The sequence below is a fragment of the Mobula hypostoma genome, chromosome 24 (assembly GCF_963921235.1).
Source record: "Mobula hypostoma chromosome 24, sMobHyp1.1, whole genome shotgun sequence".
In the NCBI taxonomy this organism is placed as follows: domain Eukaryota; kingdom Metazoa; phylum Chordata; class Chondrichthyes; order Myliobatiformes; family Myliobatidae; genus Mobula; species Mobula hypostoma.
The window spans coordinates 29,732,075-29,754,396 of NC_086120.1; the positions used below are offsets into that span (position 1 = coordinate 29,732,075).

At 44.1% G+C, this 22,322-nt stretch overlaps 1 long non-coding RNA gene across 2 annotated transcripts in view; it reads right to left on the reverse strand.

Moving 5' to 3' along the window:
• The window catches only part of LOC134337514 (uncharacterized), a 53,307-nt gene that overhangs the window by 12,833 nt on the left and 18,152 nt on the right, over positions 1 to 22,322 (reverse strand). Inside the window, exons 2-4 of one of the 2 annotated variants that reach the window (XR_010016013.1) lie at positions 16,904 to 17,176; positions 13,867 to 14,016; positions 2,223 to 2,282 (exon numbers count right to left, since the gene is read on the reverse strand). This is a non-coding gene — a long non-coding RNA (uncharacterized LOC134337514). Of the gene's footprint in view, positions 1 to 2,222; positions 2,283 to 13,866; positions 14,017 to 14,308; positions 14,506 to 16,903; positions 17,177 to 22,322 lie in introns of those variants that run through there. The other variant, XR_010016012.1, reaches the window with a different exon arrangement.

Here is a 22,322-nt window from a genome sequence, read left to right on the forward strand (position 1 = left end):
CAAATGTAACAAAACCCAATTTCCCTCGGGATCAATAAAGTATGTCTATCTATCTATCTATAAGGAGTTTGTACATTCTCCCCATGACTGCGAGGGTTTCCTCCCACATTCCAAAGGTGTACCAGTTGGTAGTTTAATTGGTCATTGTAAATTGTCCCGTGATTAGGCTAAGGTCAAATCAGGGGTTGCTGGGCAGCATGCCTCGAAGGACCAGTGTTCTGCACTGTATCTCAATAAATAAACGGATAACATGATAGGGTGGAGAATTAAAGTGACAGACAACAGGAAACTCAGCATTGCTTACTACAGACTGTACCCAGATGATCAGTTAACCTGCACTTGGGTTTGCCATTGTAGAGACACTCAGTGAGTGGAGGAAGTGCCAGTGAATCTTTGCTTCAGCAGGAGGCACTATTGAGTACCTGATGCAAGTAAGATTAGCTTTATTTGTCAAACGTACATCGAAGCATCGAAACATACAGTGAAATGCATTGACTGATATAGTCCAAGATGTGCTTGGTAGCCCACAAAAATCACTGCTTTCAGCACCAATATTGCATGCTCTGAACTTAATAATCGTAACTCGTAGGCCTTTAGAATGTAGGAGGAACCTGGGGAACCTGGATGAAACCCAGGCAGTCATGGAGAGAATGCACAAACTTCTTACAGACAGTGGCGGAAATTGAAGCCCGCTGTAAAGCGTTACGCTAGCAATCTCCTGCAGTTGCATGGAAAACTGCTACAAAAAGGGGAGAAGTTGGCAGAGAAGGAAGTAATATAGGGAATGTTTTCTTCGCAATGTAGAAAGGGGAGGAGAGAGGGAAGTCCACTTGGTGGCAGAATTTCATAGAAGGTGTGTGACATTGTGAAGAATGATCAGTTGATTTCAGAAGCTGGTACGAAGGAAGGTGATGACAGGAGATCTCTGTCTTTGCTCTATCCAGGAAAGAGGGCAAGAACAGTGGGTGGAAAATGGATGAGGTGCAGTCAAGGCCACTGTCAGTGATGGTGGTTCAAGAAGGAGGAAACTATCTTGTAGAAACACACTTGTACAGTGGGTTGACGTTTGTCCTGTGTGATAGTTTGCCAAACCATAACTGCACTGTCACTGATAGTTTGATGGTGTTATCAGGGGTGGTTGTGAGTGAACCAATTTATTTGGCCATTGCCTCAGTTTTCTGATTATAATCTACCATTCTATTTTGCACAATATGACAGTAAGTACACTTCCAAAGTACTTTTTTTGACAGTGAAGCCCTTTGGGAGCCAAGGAAGGAACTAAAGAAATGTGTGCATTTCCTAAACACAACAGATTCTGCAGGTACATGCACGAAAGGATCTTGGCCCAAAATGTCGGCTCTTTATTCCTCTCCATACATGCTGCCTGACATGCCGAGTTCCTCCAGCATTTTGTGCGTGTTACTCTGCAAGCATTTCTGTTCCTTCAGTGTTGTCAGAGCTCATCCATAGCCAGGAAATAAACTCCAACTCCAAACAGATTCCGCTCCAGTTGTGTGCGCTATAGAGCTACCCATTTAAGCACAGATCTCAGGCCTGACCAGTTGTGTGGGCTGTTTCTGTTCTGAGCTGATGAACATTTTACTACTCTCTGCAGAGCAATACAGTTGTGCGCACACATTTAAGAGCAAATTTAACTAAAATCTTTTCTAATTCAAAACCTCCTTCTTCATGAACCTAGGATGAAGATGACATGAAGGATAACGATCTCCTGCTTCCAGTCTAAGGGCAAAACTTTCATCTCAGTCACATTATTTATCTTGTTTCTTTTAAGAAAAAGTCATTGGGAGTTGGACTAAAAAAACAAGCTAATGACCTCACACCCTGTGACTCACTTTAACAGGAAAACATTACTTTGCAAGCTTTAAGTTTTGCTGCTAGGTCTGTTTGCTACAGCTGGTCATTTCTGCAACTGTGTGGTAATCCCTGGCAATGTGATTTCCCATATTCCTTTAATTACTAAATCACGATGCCAGGAACCCCCACAATCACAGCGAGTGAAGGAGTAGACACGTCTTCCACGCTGAGTAGCGAGAGCTTTTCAACTTCCATCCAAGATGAGCAAGTGGGCGAACTTGATCTTTGTGAGATTGAGAAAGGGAGAGCAAAAGACATCTTAATATAGATAATCACAGATCACTTTAAATAATCGTAACACAAGAAATAATAGTTTAACCTACAATTTCACTATGGATACCTCTTACCCAATCACGCACTGTTCTGCAGCAAGTTTCAGTCCTCACACCGCGTGAAGCATGCAGACACTAAAAAGAGAGTGAAACAAATATTCACTACGGTGAGATGATGGATTTCAGACACAGGGTGTGACTGGAGAAGCTGGATCAATCTGCCCTTGAAGCAAAGAAGGTTGAAAAGAGATTTGACACTGGTTACAGGCTCAAGGCTACTTAAGATGGAATGGCTAAAGCTGATCCCATGAATGAGGGTGCAAGCACCAGGGAACACAGACTCAGAATATGGGGCAAATAATACCAAATTGGATAGGACAACACACATAAAAGTTCCTGGTGAACGCAGCAGGCCAGGCAGCATCTCTAGGAAGAGGTGCAGTCGACGTTTCAGGCCGAGACCCTTCGTCAGGACTAACTGAAGGAAGAGTGAGTAAGGGATTTGAAAGTTGGAGGGGGAGGGGGAGATCCAAAATGATAGGAGAAGACAGGAGGGGGAGGGATGGAGCCAAGAGCTGGACAGGTGATTGGCAAAAGGGATACGAGAGGATCATGGGACAGGAGGTCCAGGAAGAAAGACAAGTGGGGGGGGAACCCAGAGGATGGGCAAGGGGTATATTCAGAGGGACAGAGGGAGAAAAAAGAGAGTGAGAGAAAGAATGTGTGTATAAAAATAAGTAACAGATGGGGTACGATGGGGAGGTGGGGCATTAGCGGAAGTTAGAGAAGTCGATGTTCATGCCATCAGGTTGGAGGCTACCCAGACGAAATATAAGGTGTTGTTCCTCCAACCTGAGTGTGGCTTCATCTTTACAGTAGAGGAGGCCGTGGATAGACATGTCAGAATGGGAATGGGGTATGGAATTAAAATGTGTGGCCACTGGGAGATCCTGCTTTCTCTGGCAGACAGAGCGTAGGTGTTCAGCAAAGCGGTCTCCCAGTCTGCGTCGGGTCTCGTCAATATATAAAAGGCCACATCAGGAGCACCGGATGCAGTATATCACCCCAGCTGACTCACAGGTGAAGTGTTGCCTCACCTGGAAGGACTGTTTGGGGCCCTGAATGGTTGTAAGGGAGGAAGTGTAAGGGCATGTGTAGCACTTGTTCCGCTTACACGGATAAGTGCCAGGAGGGAGATCAGTGGGGAGGGATGAGGGGGACGAATGGACAAGGGAGTTGCGTAGGGAGCAATCCCTGCAGAATGCAGAGGGGGGGGGAGGGAAAGACTTGCTTAGTGGTGGGATCCCGTTGGAGGTGGCGGAAGTTGGAGAGGACCTTCCCTTTGTTACGATCTGAAATTCACTGCCTATTGGGTTTGGGAAAACAGAATCATTCAGGGCTTTGAAGAGGAATTAGAGAAGGGTTTGAGAGAAAATAATTTGTAGGGCTATAGGGAACAGGATTGACTGGATTGCTAACACAGAATCAGTGGGCTGAGTGGCCTTTGTCACATAATGATTCCATGATTCTATAGGACATTGAAAACATATCTGCTTTAATTTATTCTGTTTACAATTCAATAGAATTCTTGTTACCTAAAGTGTCTCATTTCACATAGAGTTTCACTTCTGCGTATATCACTACCTTCTTCCAAGAGCAGTCATTTTGTACTACAGTGTGTCTCTAGACTAGGAGTTCCCAACCTTTTCTATGTCACGGACCCCTACCATTAACTGGGGGGTCTGTTGCCCCCGGTTTGGGAACCCCTGCTCTAGAGGGAAGTGCCAAGTCTGTCAGTCCAAGCTGCAGAACCACAAGAGAACAATGCACACCTGCACATGTTCCAGCAGGGTCATTCAACACAGAGATCAGGAACAGAAACCTTTTGGACCTACTTCCTCATCTCCAGCACACTGAGTTAAAATAATTGACAAAAGAGGCATCAGAGGAAGATAAATGAAGTGACTTTAATCTGTGGGCAACACATGTATTACCTGAGAGGATTATGGATACAAATTCAATTATAATGGATCTGTTTTTCCCAAGTTCACTAATATTGTTTCGAACCCTGAAAGCCAATCCATTTCTAAATAATGAGGTCCTGCATTGTGTTAGGGTTTCCTGGGGTACACAGGGAATCTTTGCAAAAGTTCCAGTGTCCCAGGTCTTCAGCTGCTACTTCAGTCACTTTCCTGCCATCCAGCATGTGGTCAGTAGTGGGGTGTTTTCCATTGATTGCAAAATTTTCAGTTGCGTTCACAAGCAATGGTAGCCGTGCGTGCTTGCAGTACGACCCAGGCAACATTCAGGCATGCGATGTGGCAAGCAACATTTGCTCTACAGAGGTGTCAGACAATAGTTATCTCCAGCAAGAGAGAGTGTATCTGCCTGTCTTTAGTATTCAATGCACTACCATTATTGGGTACTTATTCATTAACATCCTGTGACGTCCTTTGGCCAGAAGCTCAGTTGGACCCACCAATGGCAACAAGAGTGGTCAGTGGCTGGGTGTCCTGTGGTAAGTGAGTAATCTCCTGACATAAGACCATAAAACATAGGCCATTCAGCCCATCGAATCTACTCCACTTTCCCTTCATGGCTGATGTTTTTTCCCTCTCAACCCCATTCTCCTGCCTTCTCTCTTCTTTGAGTGCTTTACTAATCAAGAACCTATCAACCTTTGCTTTAGATATTCCTAATGGCTTGGCCTCCACAGACATCTGTGGCAATTAATTCTACAGATTCCCTACCTTCTGGCTAAATAAATTCCTCCTCATCTCTGTTCTAAGGGGACATCTTTGCATTCTGAGGCTGTGCCCTCATGGTTAAACTCTTCCGTTATTGGAAACATCCTTTCCATATCAACTCTGTCCAAGCCTTCCAATATTCAGTAGGTTTCAAGACATTCCCCCCCTCATTCTTATAAACACCAGAGAGTACAGGCCCAGAGCCATCAAATGCTCGTCATATGTTAACACTTTCATTGCCAGGATCATTCTTGTAAACCTCCTCTGGAACCTCTCCAATGCTGGCAATCCTTCCTTTAATACGGGGACATCGCAAGGCCTTTCTGCCATCTGCAAGGCACAAGTCATGACAGATTACTGCCCACTCTTCAGTGGTACTCCACCAACCACCTCAACTGTTCCTTCTCTTGGCTGTTAGCAAATAATGGTTGCCGTGTCGATGCTCCATAAAATGCATTGCGGTTGTTCAGGACATTTGAACGATTCCTCCCAAATTCATGACTTCTACCACCAAGAAGGAAAAGAGCAGCACATGCCTGGGAAAGCCACTGCCTACAGGTCACACATCACCCATACTTGGAAATATATTACAGTACTGATCCTTCACAGTCACTGGGTCTAAATCTTAGCAGCACCATGAGGCTCCTTTCATTGGAAAGATTCTAGTCATTAATTTTCTGGTTCACCATTACTTTTTCAAGGGCAATTAGAAACAGTAATAAAAAGATAGTAACATGTCCAGATCCCCAAAATGAATACAAAAACAAGAAACACACATCAAAGTTGCTGGTGAACGCAGCAGGCCAAGCAGCATCTCTAGGAAGAGGTACGGTCGACGTTTCAAGCTGAGACCCTTTGTCAGGACTAACTGAAGGGAGAGTTAGTAAGAGATTTGAAAGTGGGAGGGGGAGGGGGAGATCCAAAATGATAGGAGAAGACAGGAGGGGGAGGGATGGAGCCGAGAGCTGGACAGGTGATTGGCAAAAGGGATATGAGAGGATCATGGGACAGGAGACCCAGGGAGAAAGACAAGGGGGGGGGTACCAGAGGATGGGCAAGGGGTATAGTCAGAGGGACAGAGGGAGAAAAAGGAGAGTGAGAGAAAGAATGTGTGTATAAAAATAAATAACAGATGGGGTACGAGGGGGAGGTGGGGCATTAGCGGAAGTTAGAGAAGTCAATGTTCATGCCATCAGCTTGGAGGCTACCCAGACGGAATATAAGGTGTTGTTCCTCCAACCTGAGTGTGGCTTCATCTTTACAGTAGAGGAGGCCGTGGATAGACATGTCAGAATGGGAATGGGATGTGGAATTAAAATGTGTGACCACTGGGAGATCCTGCTTTCTCTGGCGGACAGAGCATAGATGTTCAGCAGAGCGGTCTCGCAGTCTGCGTCGGGTCTCGCCAATATATAGAAGGCCACATCGGGAGCACCGGATGCAGTATATCACCCCAGCCGACTCGCAGGTGAAGTGTCGCCTCACCTGGAAGGACTGTTTGGGGCCCTGAATGGTGGTAAAGGAGGAAGTGTAAGGGCATGTGTAGCACTTGTTCCGCTTACAAGGATAAGTGCCAGGAGGGAGATCAGTGGGGAGGGATGGGGGGGACGAATGGACAAGGGAGTTGTGTAGGAAGCAATCCCTGCGGAATGCAGAGAGAGGCGGGGGAGGGAAATATGTGCTTAGTGGTTGGATCTCGTTGGAGGTGGCGGAAGTTACGGAGAATAATATGTTGGACCCGGAGGCTGGTGGGGTGGTAGGTGAGGACCAGGGGAACCCTATTCCTAGTGGGGTGGCGGGAGGATGGAGTGAGAGCAGATGTGCGTGAAATGGGGGAGATGCGTTTGAGAGCAGAGTTGATGGTGGAGAAAGGGAAGCCCCTTTCTTTAAAAAAGGAGGACATCTCCCTCGTCTTGGAATGAAAAGCCTCATCCTGAGAGCAGATGCGGCGGAGACGGAGGAATTGCGAGAAGGGGATGGCATTTTTGCAAGAGACAGGGTGAGAAGAGGAATAGTCCAGATAGCTGTGAGAGTCAGTAGGCTTATAGTAGACATCAGTGCATAAGCCGTCTCCAGAGATAGAGACAGAAAGATCTAGAAAGTGGAGGGAGGTGTCGGAAATGGACCAGGTAAACTTGAGGGCAGGGTGAAAGTTGGAGGCAAAGTTAATAAAGTCAACGAGCTCAGCATGCGTGCAGGAAGTAGCGCCAATGCAGTCGTCGATGTAGTGAAGGAAAAGTGGGGGACTGATACCAGAAAAGGCATGGAACATAGATTGTTCCACAAAGCCGACAAAAAGGCAGGCATAGCTAGGACCCATATGGGTGCCCATAGCTACACCTTTAGTTTGGAGGAAATGGGAGGAGCAAAAGGAGAAATTATTAAGAGTAAGGACTAATTCCGCTAGACGGAGCAGAGTGGTGGTAGAGGGGAACTGATTAGGTCTAAAATCCAAAAAGAAGCGGAGAGCTTTGAGACCTTCCTGATGGGGGATGGAAGTATATAGGGACTGGACATCCATGGTGAAAATAAAGCGCTGGGGGACAGGGAACTTAAAATCATCGAAAAGTTTAAGAGCGTGAGAAGTGTCACGAACATAGGTAGGAAGGGATTGAACAAGGGGGGATAAAACCGTGTCGAGGTATGCAGAAACGAGTTCGGTGGGGCAGAAGCAAACTGAGACAATAGGTCTGAGAGCTGGGATCAGAGGGGGGAAGGGGGAGGCTGGGGGTGTCAGTGGAGAGGGGATGGTTGGGGTGAGAGGAAGATGGAGCCTCTGAGGGCCCAGGAGCTGACGGTGGGATCTGAGGGAGACGGAATTGCAGAGTATTGGTGGGGGAAGGGGAGACGGGAGTCACAATAGCAGCACATAAAGACCCGGCCTGGAGTTCAAGGCTGGAGTCGCAATTGGTGGTTGCGCAATCACTTCGAATGTGTCAATGGTCGTTGCTGCAGTCCAGGTTTTGAATATGCCCTGAGGTGTTGGAGCCGGTGAGATCAATGGCAGAGGCCGCAATCTGAAGTTCATGCCTGCTAGCGTCGGGACCGGCAGGCTCTGGAGTCCGCAGATGTAGGATCTTGCGATCTTTGCCTAACATGACAAAGTCAAAAAAATGGCGATTGCAAGCATGGATCCGACAGAGGATGAAATAACGGGAAGGACCATTACAGACGGCGAAAAAAGTGTCCCGAAGGTGTGGAAGGGTCTGGGATAGGGACACCAAGTACCTCCTCATGGCGGAGAGGGTCGTCTTCAGAGCTTGACGGGAGAAGCGGCGAGAGGCAGAGTCAATAAAATGTGAGTACCTGGGATCCTCAGAAGGTCCAAATTGAGAGGCTCGGAAACAAATCCTAAAGCCAACTGGAGTAAGTTGGTGACGGAGGCACGTTCCAAGAAAGGATATATGGCTGTGATAGCGAGTCTGAGTCAAAGTGTGGTCGAAAAGTTGAAGAGCCGGAGAAATTACAGATGGGGAGCAGTGAGAGATGGTTTTACTGAACTCCCGTCGAAGAGAGGATCTAAACATCTTCGGTGTAGGCATCACCGGAAGAGACTTCGCAGTAGTGAATTTTAAAACACAAACAACAGGAATTCTGCAGATGCTGGAAATTCAAGCAACACACATCAAAGTTGCTGGTGAACGCAGCAGGCCAGGCAGCATCTCTAGGAAGAGGTACAGTCGACGTTTCAGGCTGAGACCCTTCATCAGGACTAACTGAAGGAAGAGTTAGTAAGAGATTTGAAAGTGGGAGGGTCATGTGGACGACATTAGGACACTTCCAGCCCTCCAATGAAAGAAAAAGTTTCAAGCCCTTAATGGAACACTGGACTTTGTCAGTTTCTTATGAAATGAACTCAAAGTTTCTAAGAAGCATTCAAAAATTATTATCAAGCATATATACAATTAAAATGTGTTAAAATTAAATTAATAGATGGCTTTTAAAAATAATAAAGCAAATTCACTGATTCAAAGAAGTAAGTTACAGTATGCTTCCACTTGTACTGCACAGCCTCCTCTCAGAATCAGATTTAATATCACTGGCATATAGTACAGTGCAAAACTGTAAGCTACACACACACACACACACACACACACACACGCATATATAAGACCCTAAGACCATAAGACAAAGGAGCTGAAGTCGGCCATTCGGCCCATCGAGTCTGCTCCACCATTTTATCATGAGTTGATCCATTCTCCCATTTAGTCCCACTGCCCCGCCTTCTCACCATAACCTTTGATGCCCTGGCTACTCAGATACCTATCAATCTCTGCCTTAAATACACCCAATGACTTGGCCTCCACTGCTGCCTGTGGCAACAAATTCCATAGATTCACCACCCTCTGACTAAAAAAATTTCTTCGCATTTCTGTTCTGAATGGGCGCCCTTCAATCCTTAAGTCATGCCCTCTCGTACTAGACTCCCCCATCATCGGAAACAACTTTGCCACATCCACTCTGTCCATGCCTTTCAACATTCGAAATGTTTCTATAAGGTCTCCCCTCATTCTTCTAAACTCCGAGGAATACAGTCCAAGAGCGGACAAACATTCATCATATGTTAACCCTCTCATTCCCGGGGTCATTCTTGTGAATCTTCTCTATTACCTCTCCAACGTCAGCACATCCTTTTTTAAATAAGGAGACCAAAACTGCCCACAGTACTTCAAGTGCGGTCTCACCAGTGCCTTATAGAGCCTCAACATCACATCCCTGCTCCTATACTCTATTCCTCTAGAAATGAATGCCAACATTGCATTCGCCTTCTTCACTACCGACTTAACCTGGAGGTTAACCCTAAGGGTATCCTGTACGAGGACTCCCAAGTCCCGTTGCATCTCAGAACTTTGAATTTTTTCCCCATTTGAATAATAGTCTGCCAAAGTGCATAACCATACACTTTCCAACATTGTACTTCATTTGCTACTTCTTTGCCCATTCTTCCAATCTATCCAAGTCTCTCTGCAGACTCTTCATTTCCTCAGCACTACCGGCCCCTCCACCTATCTTCGTATCGTCAGCAAACTTAGCCACAAAGCCATCTGTTCCATAATCCAAATAGTTGATGTACAATGTAAAAAGAAGCGGCCCCAACACTGATCCCTGTGGAAGACCACTGGTAACCGGCAGCCAACCAGAACAGGATCCCCTTATTCCCACTCTCTGTTTCCTGCCAATCAGCCAACGCTCTATCCACATATGTAACTTTCCTGTAATTCCATGGGCTCTTATCTTGTTAAGTAGCCTCATGTGTGGCACCTTGTCAAATGCCTTCTGAAAATCCAAATATACAACATCCACTGCATCTCCCTTGTCTAGCTTACTGGTAATTTCCTCAAAAAATTGTAATAGGGTTGTCAGGCAGGATTTTCCTTTAAGGAATCCATGCTGAGTTCTGCCTATCTTGTCATATGCCTCCAGGTACTCTGTAACCTCATCTTTGACAATCGACTCCAACAACTTCCCAGCCACCGATGTCAAGCTAACAGGTCTATAATTTCCTTTTTTGCTTCCTTGCCCCCTTCTTAAATAGCGGAGTGACATTTGCTTATACAGCTATAAACGGTTTGACATATACGGCTAGGGTGCCTAAGAATTTTGCACAGTACTGTAGTAATTTTATATATTGCACTGTAAAAGGGAAGGGAGAGGGGAGGGAGCGGGAAGCACCAGAGAGATATTCTGTAATGATCAATAAACCAATTGTTTGGAATCAAATAACCTCGCCTGGTGCCTCAAGGCTGTGTGTGTCTGCAACCGTTTCCCCCCCCCCCACGACCTTTATACTCCTTCTCTGCTACCTGCCTCACACCCTTCTCGTGGCGCTCCACCTTTGCCATTCCCAACATACTTCGCTCCCATCAGATTTACAAGCTCGTTCTCCGGTCCACGTTGACAAATACAGAACTGTGCAAGTCTTAAACCCCGTAGCTACATACATGTGCCTAAGACTTTGCAAAGTACTGTACGCCATGAAATATGTTTTGTGGCAACAGTGCATTGCAATACATAACTTGAAAAACTATAAAGTACAATAAGAAATATACTATATACACACAAATTAAATAAGTAGTGTTCATTTGTGTGCACACATCTAACCTTGCATGGGTTCAGTAGATAGATTCCCTAAAATAAGCAATTAAGTTCATGCTTTGTGCCATGATGGAGCATGGTCAGGAAAATGCCAAGACATTTGGAAGGGAATCTTACGCTGGAAATTTCTACCAGTCCCCAATGGAACTACTACCTTTCCCCCAGAAGTTCTAGCAAGGCAATTTTCTCAAGGAACTGGATGTCTACTGAAAGGGAAATTTGTAGAACTATGGAACTAACACTTTTAAAAGACACAAAGTCCTAATGGGTCAATTATCTTTCTTGGCTAGCTGTATCAATTGATGATCACTCAACCTTTCAAGAATAGCTTCTTCCCCTCTGCCATCAGATTTCTGAATGGACAATGAACCCATGAACACTACCTCAGTAAGACTTCTCTCTTTTTGCACTACTTATCTAATTTTTATATATCCCTCCTATTGCAATTTATAGTTTTTATTATTATATATTGTAATGCACTGATGCCACAAAACATATTTCATGACATACAGTACTTTGCAAAAGTCTTAGGCACATATACATATGTAGCTAGGGTGCTTAAGACTTTTGTACAGTGCTGTGGATCAAAGAGCGAGGTTGTAAATCTGGTGGTAGTTTAATGTGTATCGTAGGTAAGATAATGGAAAAATCAATAAAGAATGAGTTGGAAAAACAGCTGATAAGAACAGGCACGTTAGCAGAAAGCCATCATGAGTTCAGAAAGGGGAAATCATGCTTTACTAGTATGCTGGAGCTCTGTGAAGAGGCGACTAATATTTATAACAACAACAGAGCAGTTGATACCATTTATTTGGACTTTCAGAAAGCTTTTGACAGGGTACCCCCATAAGAAGTTACTGGAGGTAGGGACTCAGGGTAAGGTGTGCGAACGGGTGCAGAACTGGCTCAAAAACAGAAAACGACGAGTTATAACCGTATAACCATATAACAATTACAGTATGGAAACAGGTCATCTTGGCCCTTCTAGTCCATGCCGAACTCTTACTCTCACCTAGTCCCACCGACCTGCACTCAGCCCATAATCCTCCATTCCTTTCCTGTCCATATATCTATCCAATTTAACTTTAAATGACAACATCGAATCTGCCTCAACCACTTCTGCTGGAAGCTCGTTCCACACAGCTACCACCCTCTGAATAAAGAAGTTCCCCCTCATCTTACCCCTAAACTTTTGCCCTTTAACTCTCAACTCATGTCCTCTTGTTTGAATCTCCCCCATTCTCAATGGAAAAAACCTATCCACGTCAACTCTATCTATCCCCCTTGTATTTTTAAACACCTCTATCAAGTCCCCCCTCAACCTTCTACGCCCCAAAGAATAAAGACCTAACTTGTTCAACGTTCCTCTGTAACTTAGGAGATGAAACCCAGGCAACATTTTAGTAAACCTCCTCTGTACTCTCTCAATTTTATTGACATCTTTCCCATAATTCGGTGACCAGAACTGCACACAATACTCCAGATTTGGCCTTACCAATGACTTATACAATTTCAACATTACATCCCAACTCCTATACTCAATGCTCTGATTTATAAAGGCCAGCATACCAAAAGCTTTTGTCACCACTCTATCCACATGAGACTCCACCTTCAGGGAACTATGCACCATTATTCTTAGACCCTTATGGTGAGAGGATCATTTTCATACCTAGAGATATTTAAAGCGGGGTTCTGCAGGCATCAGTTTTGGGGCCGCTGCTGTTTGTAAATTACATTAATGATTTAGATAAGCACATAATAAATAAACCAGTAAACTTTGCTGATGACGCAAAATTAGGGAGGTGGGCTGATAACATTCAGGCAGTAGAATCAATACAGTTAGATCTAAACAAATCCAGATGTGGACAGATAGATGGAAAATGTAATTTAATGGAAGTAAATGTAAAATGTCACATACAGGAAGTAGAAATATTAGATATAAATATACAATGGAGGGTCTCGAGTTAGAAGGTGCACTGAATGAGAAGGATTTGGGTAACCTGGTAGACTCGTCACTGTCAACTTCTAGACAATGCACAGAAGCAATTAGGAAGGCTAATAGAATATTGGGCTATATAATGCACTCAGTGGAGTTCAAGTCAAGAGACATTCTCCTTAAGCTGTGCAATGCAATTGCGAGGCCACACCTTGAGTACTGAGTGCAATTTTGGTCTCCATATTTTGTGAGGGATGTGAAGGCACTGGGGAGTTCAGAGAGAGGCGATCAGACTCATTCCTGGTCTGCAGGGAATGAACTATGAAGAAAGATTGAAAGAATTAAATTATTTTAGCCTAAGTAGGCGTAGAATGAGAGGAGACGTGATGGAAGTGTTCAAGATCATGAAGAGTATAAGCAAGGTGGATGCCAGCTGCTAATTCAAAATTAATCCATCATCAAGGACACAGGGCCATGGGTGGGGACTGGCTAAAGGGAGATTTCAGACTAACATCAGGAAGCATTTCTTTACACAGCAAGTTGAGGACACATGGAACAAACTACATAGTGTGTAGTTGAGAGTATTACCTTAGAGGCTTTCAAATCTAAACTCAATAGTTATTTCAACACACTATGTGAATAGGAATTTGACGAGCTTTGTTGGGCTGAATGGTCTGTTCTTGTCAAAAGCTTTCTATTGTTCTAATGTTCTCAAAACAACACATTTCATGACCTATGTCAGTGATATTAAACCTGATTTTGATTCTGTACAGAATGATTGGCAACGATTAATATTCAGGTTACAGCCAAGGTTTGGAAACCAGTACTTGCAGCTGGGACAAGCTGACACACATGATGTAGATAATATAAAATACATTAAAAGGCTCAACAAACTAATAAATCTATTTACTCCAGAAGTCAGCTCAAGGTTGCATCTTACCCAACCTCACGGAGCAGGCAACTAATCATAAGCAAACTGTCCATGAAGTTGAATAGCTGTGAAATTTGTTCCCGAACTTCAATCTTCAGGACTTGCTGCAACTTTTGCAAGCAGAATTTCAGCCCTTCTCTCTACAATTTCTCCACTTACCTGAAAGAAAAGTAAAATGTCTATGAGGCATTTGATTGTTCCTTGCACACAGTTCCACAGACTGCAAATAAACATTCAAAATATCTCTCATCCAGCTTAAATCAACACAGTTTAGCTTTTTGAAAAGTTGGTAACTTGTGAATCACAGTGACCAAAGTCAACAGATCATTCAGTTTCAAGGAAGTATGCAGCTTTGCATACCCTCCTGGGTTTAATATGACATTTTTTTGGTGTTAGCTATGGCTAGACTAGTCAGCTTCAGAAAGAACTTAACACCAAAATTTAGGCTGACCTTCCAAAGCAGTGGTGCGGGAGTTCTGCACAGTCAGAAGTGACATCTTCTAGATGAGATAATGAACTAAACTTTGACTGCAATGAGCCAAGTCTTTGACTGTCGTCGTGCCGATATTAAAGGTGCAACTGTGCCAATTCAGTAAGGAGCACGCAAAATTTTACTGGTTTGCTGAAGAAGGGGAGTGGTGAGAACAGAGTCTGAGGTGATCGGTGGACTGGTGGGTGGTGGGGGAGGGGGAATGACAAGAAGGGTGTATCAGGTAGGGAGTGGAAGCAGAGGTAGAGTTAGGAGACAGTGTCAGGTGAATAAAATTCAAAGTTCAAAATACGTTTATTATCAAAGTATGAAGTGAAAGCCAGCATATTCTTTTTTTATAAAGCAAATAATATCCAGTGAAGTATCAAAGTTCAAAGTTCTTTGATAGATGATTAAAGAGAAGGAGGGAGAGCAAAGAGGAAAATGGAAGAAGTACACAAGAACAAACCTTGCTTCGTCCATTTTGTTTCTAACCCCTCACCATCTTCTCTCTATCCTGGCCACCTTGCCTCAACACTGTCAGTTCGGATGCAGGTTTTTGACCCAATTAGAAGAAAGGAAACAATTCTTTTCTTCCCAGAGATGCTGCTAGACCTGCTGAATTCCTTCAGCAAATTGTTTGGGTTGGTGTGGGAGTGGGAAGGAGAGTTACACTGAGATACAACCAGAAGCTCAAGAAGGCCTTTGCAGACTACGCCACAGTGTTGCTTGGCTTCAAGTGTTTCACTATTGAAGAGGGGGCCACATTATGACCATGGAATGGAGTAGATAAGGATGGAAGAGGCACAAGTGAATTTGTGCCCTATCTAGAAGGGCTATTTGGCTCTTGTATGGAAGTGAGGAAGGGGACAAAGGAACAAGTGTTGCATCTTCGAAAGGTGCAGAAGAGCATGCCAGTGGAAAGGGAGGAGTAGGTGGGGAAGGATGAGCAGACCAAGGGGTCACGAAGACTCCTGAAAGAGGGCAAAGGGGAAAGATGTGATTGAAGGTGGGATCATGTTGGAGCTGTGGCAGGAATGATTGATGGTGGATGCAGAAGCTGGTGGATGAAAGGTGAGGAACAAGGAACTCTATTACTGGGCAAGATTGGATGAAAAGTGAGATGGCAGGAGGATAGTGAGGAGAAGGAAGGGCTGGGATAGTGTCTCTCCTCTCGTATAGTCCATCAGGACAGGGAACTGCAACACATATAAAAGTTGCTGGTGAACGCAGCAGGCCAGGCAGCATCTCTAGGAAGAAGTACAGTCGACATTTTGGGCTGTGACCCTTCGTCAGGACTAACTGAAAGAAGAGCTAGTAAGAGATTTGAAAGTGGAAGGGGGAGGGGGAGATCCGAAATGATAGGAGAAGACAGGAGGGGGAGGGATGGAGCCAAGAGCTGGACAGGTGATTGGCAAAAGGGATACGAGAGGATCATGGGACAGGAGGCCTAGGGAGAAAGGAAGGGGGAGGGGTGAAGCCCAGAGGGTGGGCAAGGAGTATAGTGAGAGGGACAGAGGGAGAAAAAGGAGAGAGAGAGAATATATATATAGTGTGTGTGTGTGTGTGTGTATATATAAAAGTAAATAAATAAATAAATATAAATATATATATATATATAAATAAATAAATAACGGATGGGGTATGAGGAGGAGGAGAGGCATTAACGGAAGTTAGAGAAGTTAATGTTCATGCCATCAGGTTGGAGGCTACCCAGACGGAATATAGGGCGTTGTTCCTCCAACCTGAGCGTGGCTTCATCTTGACAGTAGAGGAGGCCATGGATAGACATACCAGAATGGGAATGGGATGTGGAATTAAAATGTGTGGTCACTGGGAGATTCTGGTTTCTCTGGCGGACAGAGCGTTGGTGTTCAGTGAAACGGTCTCCCAGTCTGCGCCGGGTCTCGCTAATATATAGAAGGCCACATTGGGAGCACTGGACGCAGTATATCACCCCAGCCGACTCACAGGTGAAGTGTCGCCTCACCTGGAAGGACTGTCTGGGGCCTTGAATGGTAGTGAACGGGGAACTGTTCATTTCCACTCCATTTTTGTGAGTTATAAAGCGACCGATCCACAGATGGGGAGCCTATGTGGTGCTGTTTCTCCCACTGTTTACACGCTAATTCAGTGTGCCTTTGGTTCCCAATATTCTCGCTAATCCTCCTTATCCACTGAGGTTTTTAAAATGTGGCCACAACTGGACTGCAGTAATCAATTTACATGTAGTAAAACTAGCAATGTGATAAACTGTTCTCAGAGTTGACGACTGAGGGATTAAAAAAAAAGGGAAAATAACACCATTAGTGCACCAGCTTTAAGACCCTGGTTCGATTCCCACCACTGCCTGTTAGGCGTTTGTACATTCCTTGCACGACCACACGGTGGATTTCCTCTGGGTGTTCTAGTTTCATCTCACAGTCCAAAGATAAATGGTTGGTGTCAGTGAACATGCCATCCTGGTGCTAGAAGCATGGTGACACTTGTGGGATGCCCAGCACCTCACCGGTTCGAAGCAAGCGACGTTTTTCACTATATGTTTTGATGTTCATGCAACAAAAAAGTAAAGCTCACCTTACCTCATCTGAAGTATTGAGCAGGACACAAGAAGAACTCCTCTACCCTCTACTCTTCAAAGAAGAGTCTTGGGATCTTGAACATTAAATTCAAGAGGGCATATGGGCCAGACCTTAACATCCCATTCAAAAGGCTCTGATGCCAACAACACAGCACTGCCTGGGTACGAGTTACAGCCAAGATTTTTCTGCATTGATGTCTCTGAATTCATGCTTCTGGTTCCAAAGTGGGTACATTACTAACTGCGCCCCGGTTGATGCACAGGTGTGACTAAACAGGCAGAGAAACAGAGCTATGTTATCTTTACACTCCATACAATGCCAAAGCAAAAAGAAATCTTATATGACACAAACAGACAGGAAGCAAAATAATGCATTTATGGACTCCAATTCAATTACTGGGAAGGTGGTCTGAGTACTTGGTCGATTTGCTGAGCTGTAGTTTCATATTTAATGAGATTCTCTGGCTGAGAGGCATCAATTTATATGAATATTGTGAAGACGGTATTGATGGATTGGAAACAAAACCAGATTGCACTTACAATCCATTTCCTTACACAAAAGCAAAAAATGAAACAACCACAAATAATCAACAGGAATTGCCACGAGGCTGGTTTACTGCACTGTATAATATAGTGGATTTCATGTTTCCCTCCAATGTTTTCTTTCTCCTGCCATCAGAAGGTGCTAGCAGATGTCAAAGGATTTTCGAAAGGTATCTGGTCATCCAGATATGCACGCATGGTACATTTCTCACTTTGATTTCACTAAGTTCTCACAGACACATCCATATTTCATCACAGGACACTGGATTAGAAACAGGGACTATTTTATTGATTTTTCACTTTCCATTTCAACATTCCCATTAAATTGGGTTTATGGAAACAGAATTCAATCTCTCAGTGTTGACACAATTTGATTGGACCATTGGATCAAAGGCTAACATCATTTGAAGTCTATCTATTTGCCTTGGTTCAATCATCTCGATTACCCCTGGAATACCTTTCATCTGTTCACTGCATGAACAGAGTTTAGGGTTATAGAGATGCCAAATCAAAGCATGCAGTCGGCCTGCCATTGGGACAATGTACTATAATTTTGATGGACGGACAAACAGTAGTGGCTATGCTGTCATTCGCAGTTTTGAAAATTGTTTTGCTGACTGCTAGCATCAAGGTTTCATGGAGAAATTAGTTCCTAATTTCTGTTCTTTTGATGTGAAGCAGTGCTCTTGACATCATCCATGAAAGAATTTGCTCCCTTGTTCTGAAATGGCCTAGAAGATGAAAGGGCTTATCGTTACCAAACTTGTCAATTCTTCATTAGAAGTCCTGCAAGTCTCCTGTGTTGTTTGGACCAGTCTAAGCAACTTATCTTCACCTCTATCCAAACACAAGATGCAGGAAATCTAGAGTGACACACCCACACAAAAAAAGCTGTAGGAACTCGGCAGGTCTGGCAGTATCTATGTTTTGGGCCAAGACTCTTCATCCAATGTTGATCTGGCCGGCTCCTTGCACGCTTTCCATCCTGAAGCACCTACAATTACTCCAAAAGACTGAGGTTTGGTAAAATACTGAAAGGCTTTTATTCGCTGTACAATACGACCTCCACAGTGAGTGTCTGCCCCCGGACTGAGGGGGAGGGGCAAGGCGAACACCTTTATACAGGACTCTGTGGGAGGAGACACGGGGACAGTCAGCAGAGGGGTGTGTCCAGACAGGTAACCGAGTTACAACATATATACATGGTTTACCACACATTCGTGCTGGGTTGAGCGTCAAGCTTTCCATTACAGCAAACAAAAGCACACAAGCTCATTGAGGTGTACTATACACTCCCTCATTGGGAATGATTGCCTTGATATTTATCACAGCTCACTAGAGAAGAAGAAATGGAGGGAAATGCAAAAGGAGCAGTGGATGGGAAATCAAGCAGTTCTACAAACCACAGAGAAAATCTCTTTATAGAACTTCTCCCGTATTTAGATATAACAAACACTCAAAGAGACTGAACAACACAAGCAAAATGCTGATGTAAGGTCTCAGTCCAAAATGTCAACTGTTTATTCCCTTCTATAGATGCTGCTTGACGTGCTGAGTCCCTACAGCATTTTATCTGAGTTACTTAAGATTTCCAGCATCTGCAGAATCTCTTGTGGTTACTGAGAGGGACTGGCTCATGTATTCATGGACTTTCATACTAGTGCTCATTGTGTGGGTATAATTTTTAGGTGATTGGAGGAAAGAATAGGGGGCATGTTAAATTTAAATTCTTTTACATGGAGAGTAGTGAGTGTGTGGAATACCCTGGCAAGGATGACCATTAAGCCATAAGACAGAGAACAGATTTAGGCCATTCAACCCATCGAGTGTGGTCCATCATTCCATCATGGCTGATTTATTAACCCTCTCAGCTCCAGTCTCCTGCCTTCACCTGTAATCTTTGACACCCTTACTAATTAAGAATCTATCAACCTCCGCTTTAAATGTATCCAATGACATGGCTTCCACAGCTGCCTGTGGCAATGAATTCCACAGATTCACCACCCTCTGGCTAAAGAAATTCCTCCTCACCTCCGTTCAGAAGGTGGTGGTAGAGCCAAATACATTATGGCATTGAAGGCACATGGATGATAGAGAACTGGAGGGCAATGCAGGAGGGAAGGGGGCAGATTGATCTTATAGTAGGCTAAAAGGTCAGCTCAACATCGTGGTCCGAAGGGCCTCCACTGTTCTGCAGTGTTCTATAAAAGTCTGAAATGTAAATTAGCCCAATGCATTCTTGACTCTGACTGAGAAGATTGTTGGACTAAGGTTCAGGACAGAGGCAATATTAAGAGAGTGCCGTGTGCTTTCTTTCGGAGAAGATGTTAAACCGAGGCCCTGCCTGTTTTTCCTGGTGAGTGGACGCAGAATATCCCATTGCACTGATTCTGAAGTACCAGGCAGCATATCCAATAACTATCCTCCAAGCAGTGAGATTAAAATAGATTATTTGACCATTGTCACAATGGAGTTTGTTAAAGCTTGCTATGTACAAATTGGCTGCCAAGTTTTGTACAAGACAACAATGAGTACACGTCTACATTACTTCATTGGCTGAAAGGAGCTTTGAGAATTCAAAGCGATAGAAATCCAAATCATTCATCCCCCTTACACATCACAATATGATCACCCCATTTCCAAGAGATTCACAGAACAAAATAATCTTAGCTGATACAAATAATAAATGCCTTGCCGAAAGATAAGACAAGGAGTAGGAGGTTCTTTAAGGTATTTGATTTCCCCTGAAACAATGGTGCTGGCCTGCAGGTATCCTGGCTTAGATATCAGACTCAGTTGCCTTTTACAATCCTCACTTCTTTTTTGGCTTTTATCCCTAGGCTGCGACGTCGTGAGCCTTCTTTTGTTGTTGCAGTGGGCTTGGTATCAACACAAAGCCTCAGTCATCTACACTGCTCAGTCAGGATTTACTATTCACCACCCCCGCTCCACAATTATTCGCCCCCCACACCCCAATTTCTGTATTGGCCTCCATTCTTGCAATCGTCCAGAATTTGAGCTGCTCCCAATTTAGCTCCTGCCTCTTTCCCAAATTCTTAAAGAGTTTTAACATCAGTAGCAAATCACAAGAGGTTCTGCGGATGCTGGAAATCATGAGGAAGTGCAAGGGGAAATCAACAGGGCAAGCGGCATGCACAGAGAGGAATAAACGGTTGACATTTCAGGCTGAGACCCTTCATCGGGCCTGGAAAGGTAGAGGGAAGAAGCCAGAATAAAAAAGATGGGGGGGGGTGGAGGGTAGGAAGTACAATCTGGCAAGTGATAATTGAAACCAGGTGAGGGGGAAGGTGGGTGGCCTGGGGAGGGGCGGGGGAGGAGCTGGGATGTGCAGGTGGAAGAGGTGAAGGACTGAAGAAAAAGCAATCTCACAGGAGGGATAGAAAACCACAGAAGAAAGTGAAGGAGAAGGTGTACCGGACGGATTGTGGTGGGCAGGCAAGGAGAAGAGGTGAGAGAGGAACCAGATTGGGAATGGAAAAAAAGAGAAGGGGAGGGGGAGAAAGTCGCCATAATTTAGAGAAATCAATGTTTATGCCATCAGATTGGAGGTTACCCAGATGGAAAATGAGGTGTTTCCCCTCCAACATGAATATGGCCCCATTGTGTCATTAGAGGAGGTCAGGGACCAGCACATCGCAATGGGAATGGGAAGTCGAATTGAAATGGGTGGCCAGGAAATTAAGCCTATTGTAGCAGGCGAGCAAAGGTGCTGTGCCTTCAGGCGTCTAGGTCCCAAGCTCTGGAATTTCCTCTGTCCTCCTTTAAAACGCTCCCTAAAGTCTGTTTCAGAATATGTTTTTGCTTGCCTGTTTTTAATATATCCTTTTATGGCTGTAGGTGAAAATTTATATGATAGATAAAGCACTAGGCTGGGGGATATTTGGAAAGAAATTTGCTTTGTCCTTTGCAGAACATGCCTAAGTACTCTTCAAAATGACTGCACTTCATTACCTGTAATGCAGGAAATGCAATATCCATCTATTACATTGCAAGATCCCATAAACTGCAATCTTTTAAGCCTCTGCTACTGTCAGATTTGGTGTGCTATACAGTGTTTCCTGGTACCCAATGGCAGCATGTTACTTTCATGGTAACATAGACAAATGATTCAGGGTTATGGGTTCATATTCCGGAGAAAATAAATCATAAATAAAAACAAACTGCCATCAGTAATGCTGACCGGATACTGCAGAAATGTTGCGAAAATTTGGTTGACTAATGTCTTTCAGGAAGAGGTATTTATTTTCCATCCGCACCTGACCTATGGGGCAATGCTTATTTGTTAACTCAACATCAACAGGAAGGAAAATGCTGGCATCTATTACTAAGGAAGTGGTAGTTGTGAACTTAGAAAACAGTATCATCAGAGAGATTCAACATGGATTTATGAAATGGGAAATAATGTTTGACATATCAATTAAGTGGTTTTTTTAGATGATAATGAGCAGAAGATGGAGCTGATGATCTATTTAGACTAACATAGGGCGTTTAGTTTCAAATTAAACAAGAATTTAGTAAAGAAAATTAGACCATGTGGGATTGGGGATAACACATTGGTAAAGGTTAAGGAATGGATAGAAAAACAGCCAAAATAAACATTCGTTTTTAAAAAAAAGTAGGCTTTCACAATAGACAATGCGCAATTAGCACTGCTTGACAGCATTGGGTAACAGAGGAACGTTAATAGTAATGATGTCATCACTTGAGTCGGGTATGACGTCCTCCTAAGGGGTTGTCTATTGGTGGGTCCTCAGGTGGAGTAGAGGCCAATCTGGATGTCACATATCCTGATGCAGTGTGGGCACGTGTAAGTGGTGGCTGTGGTTAGTGGTTGGGTTTTTTGATTGCTCA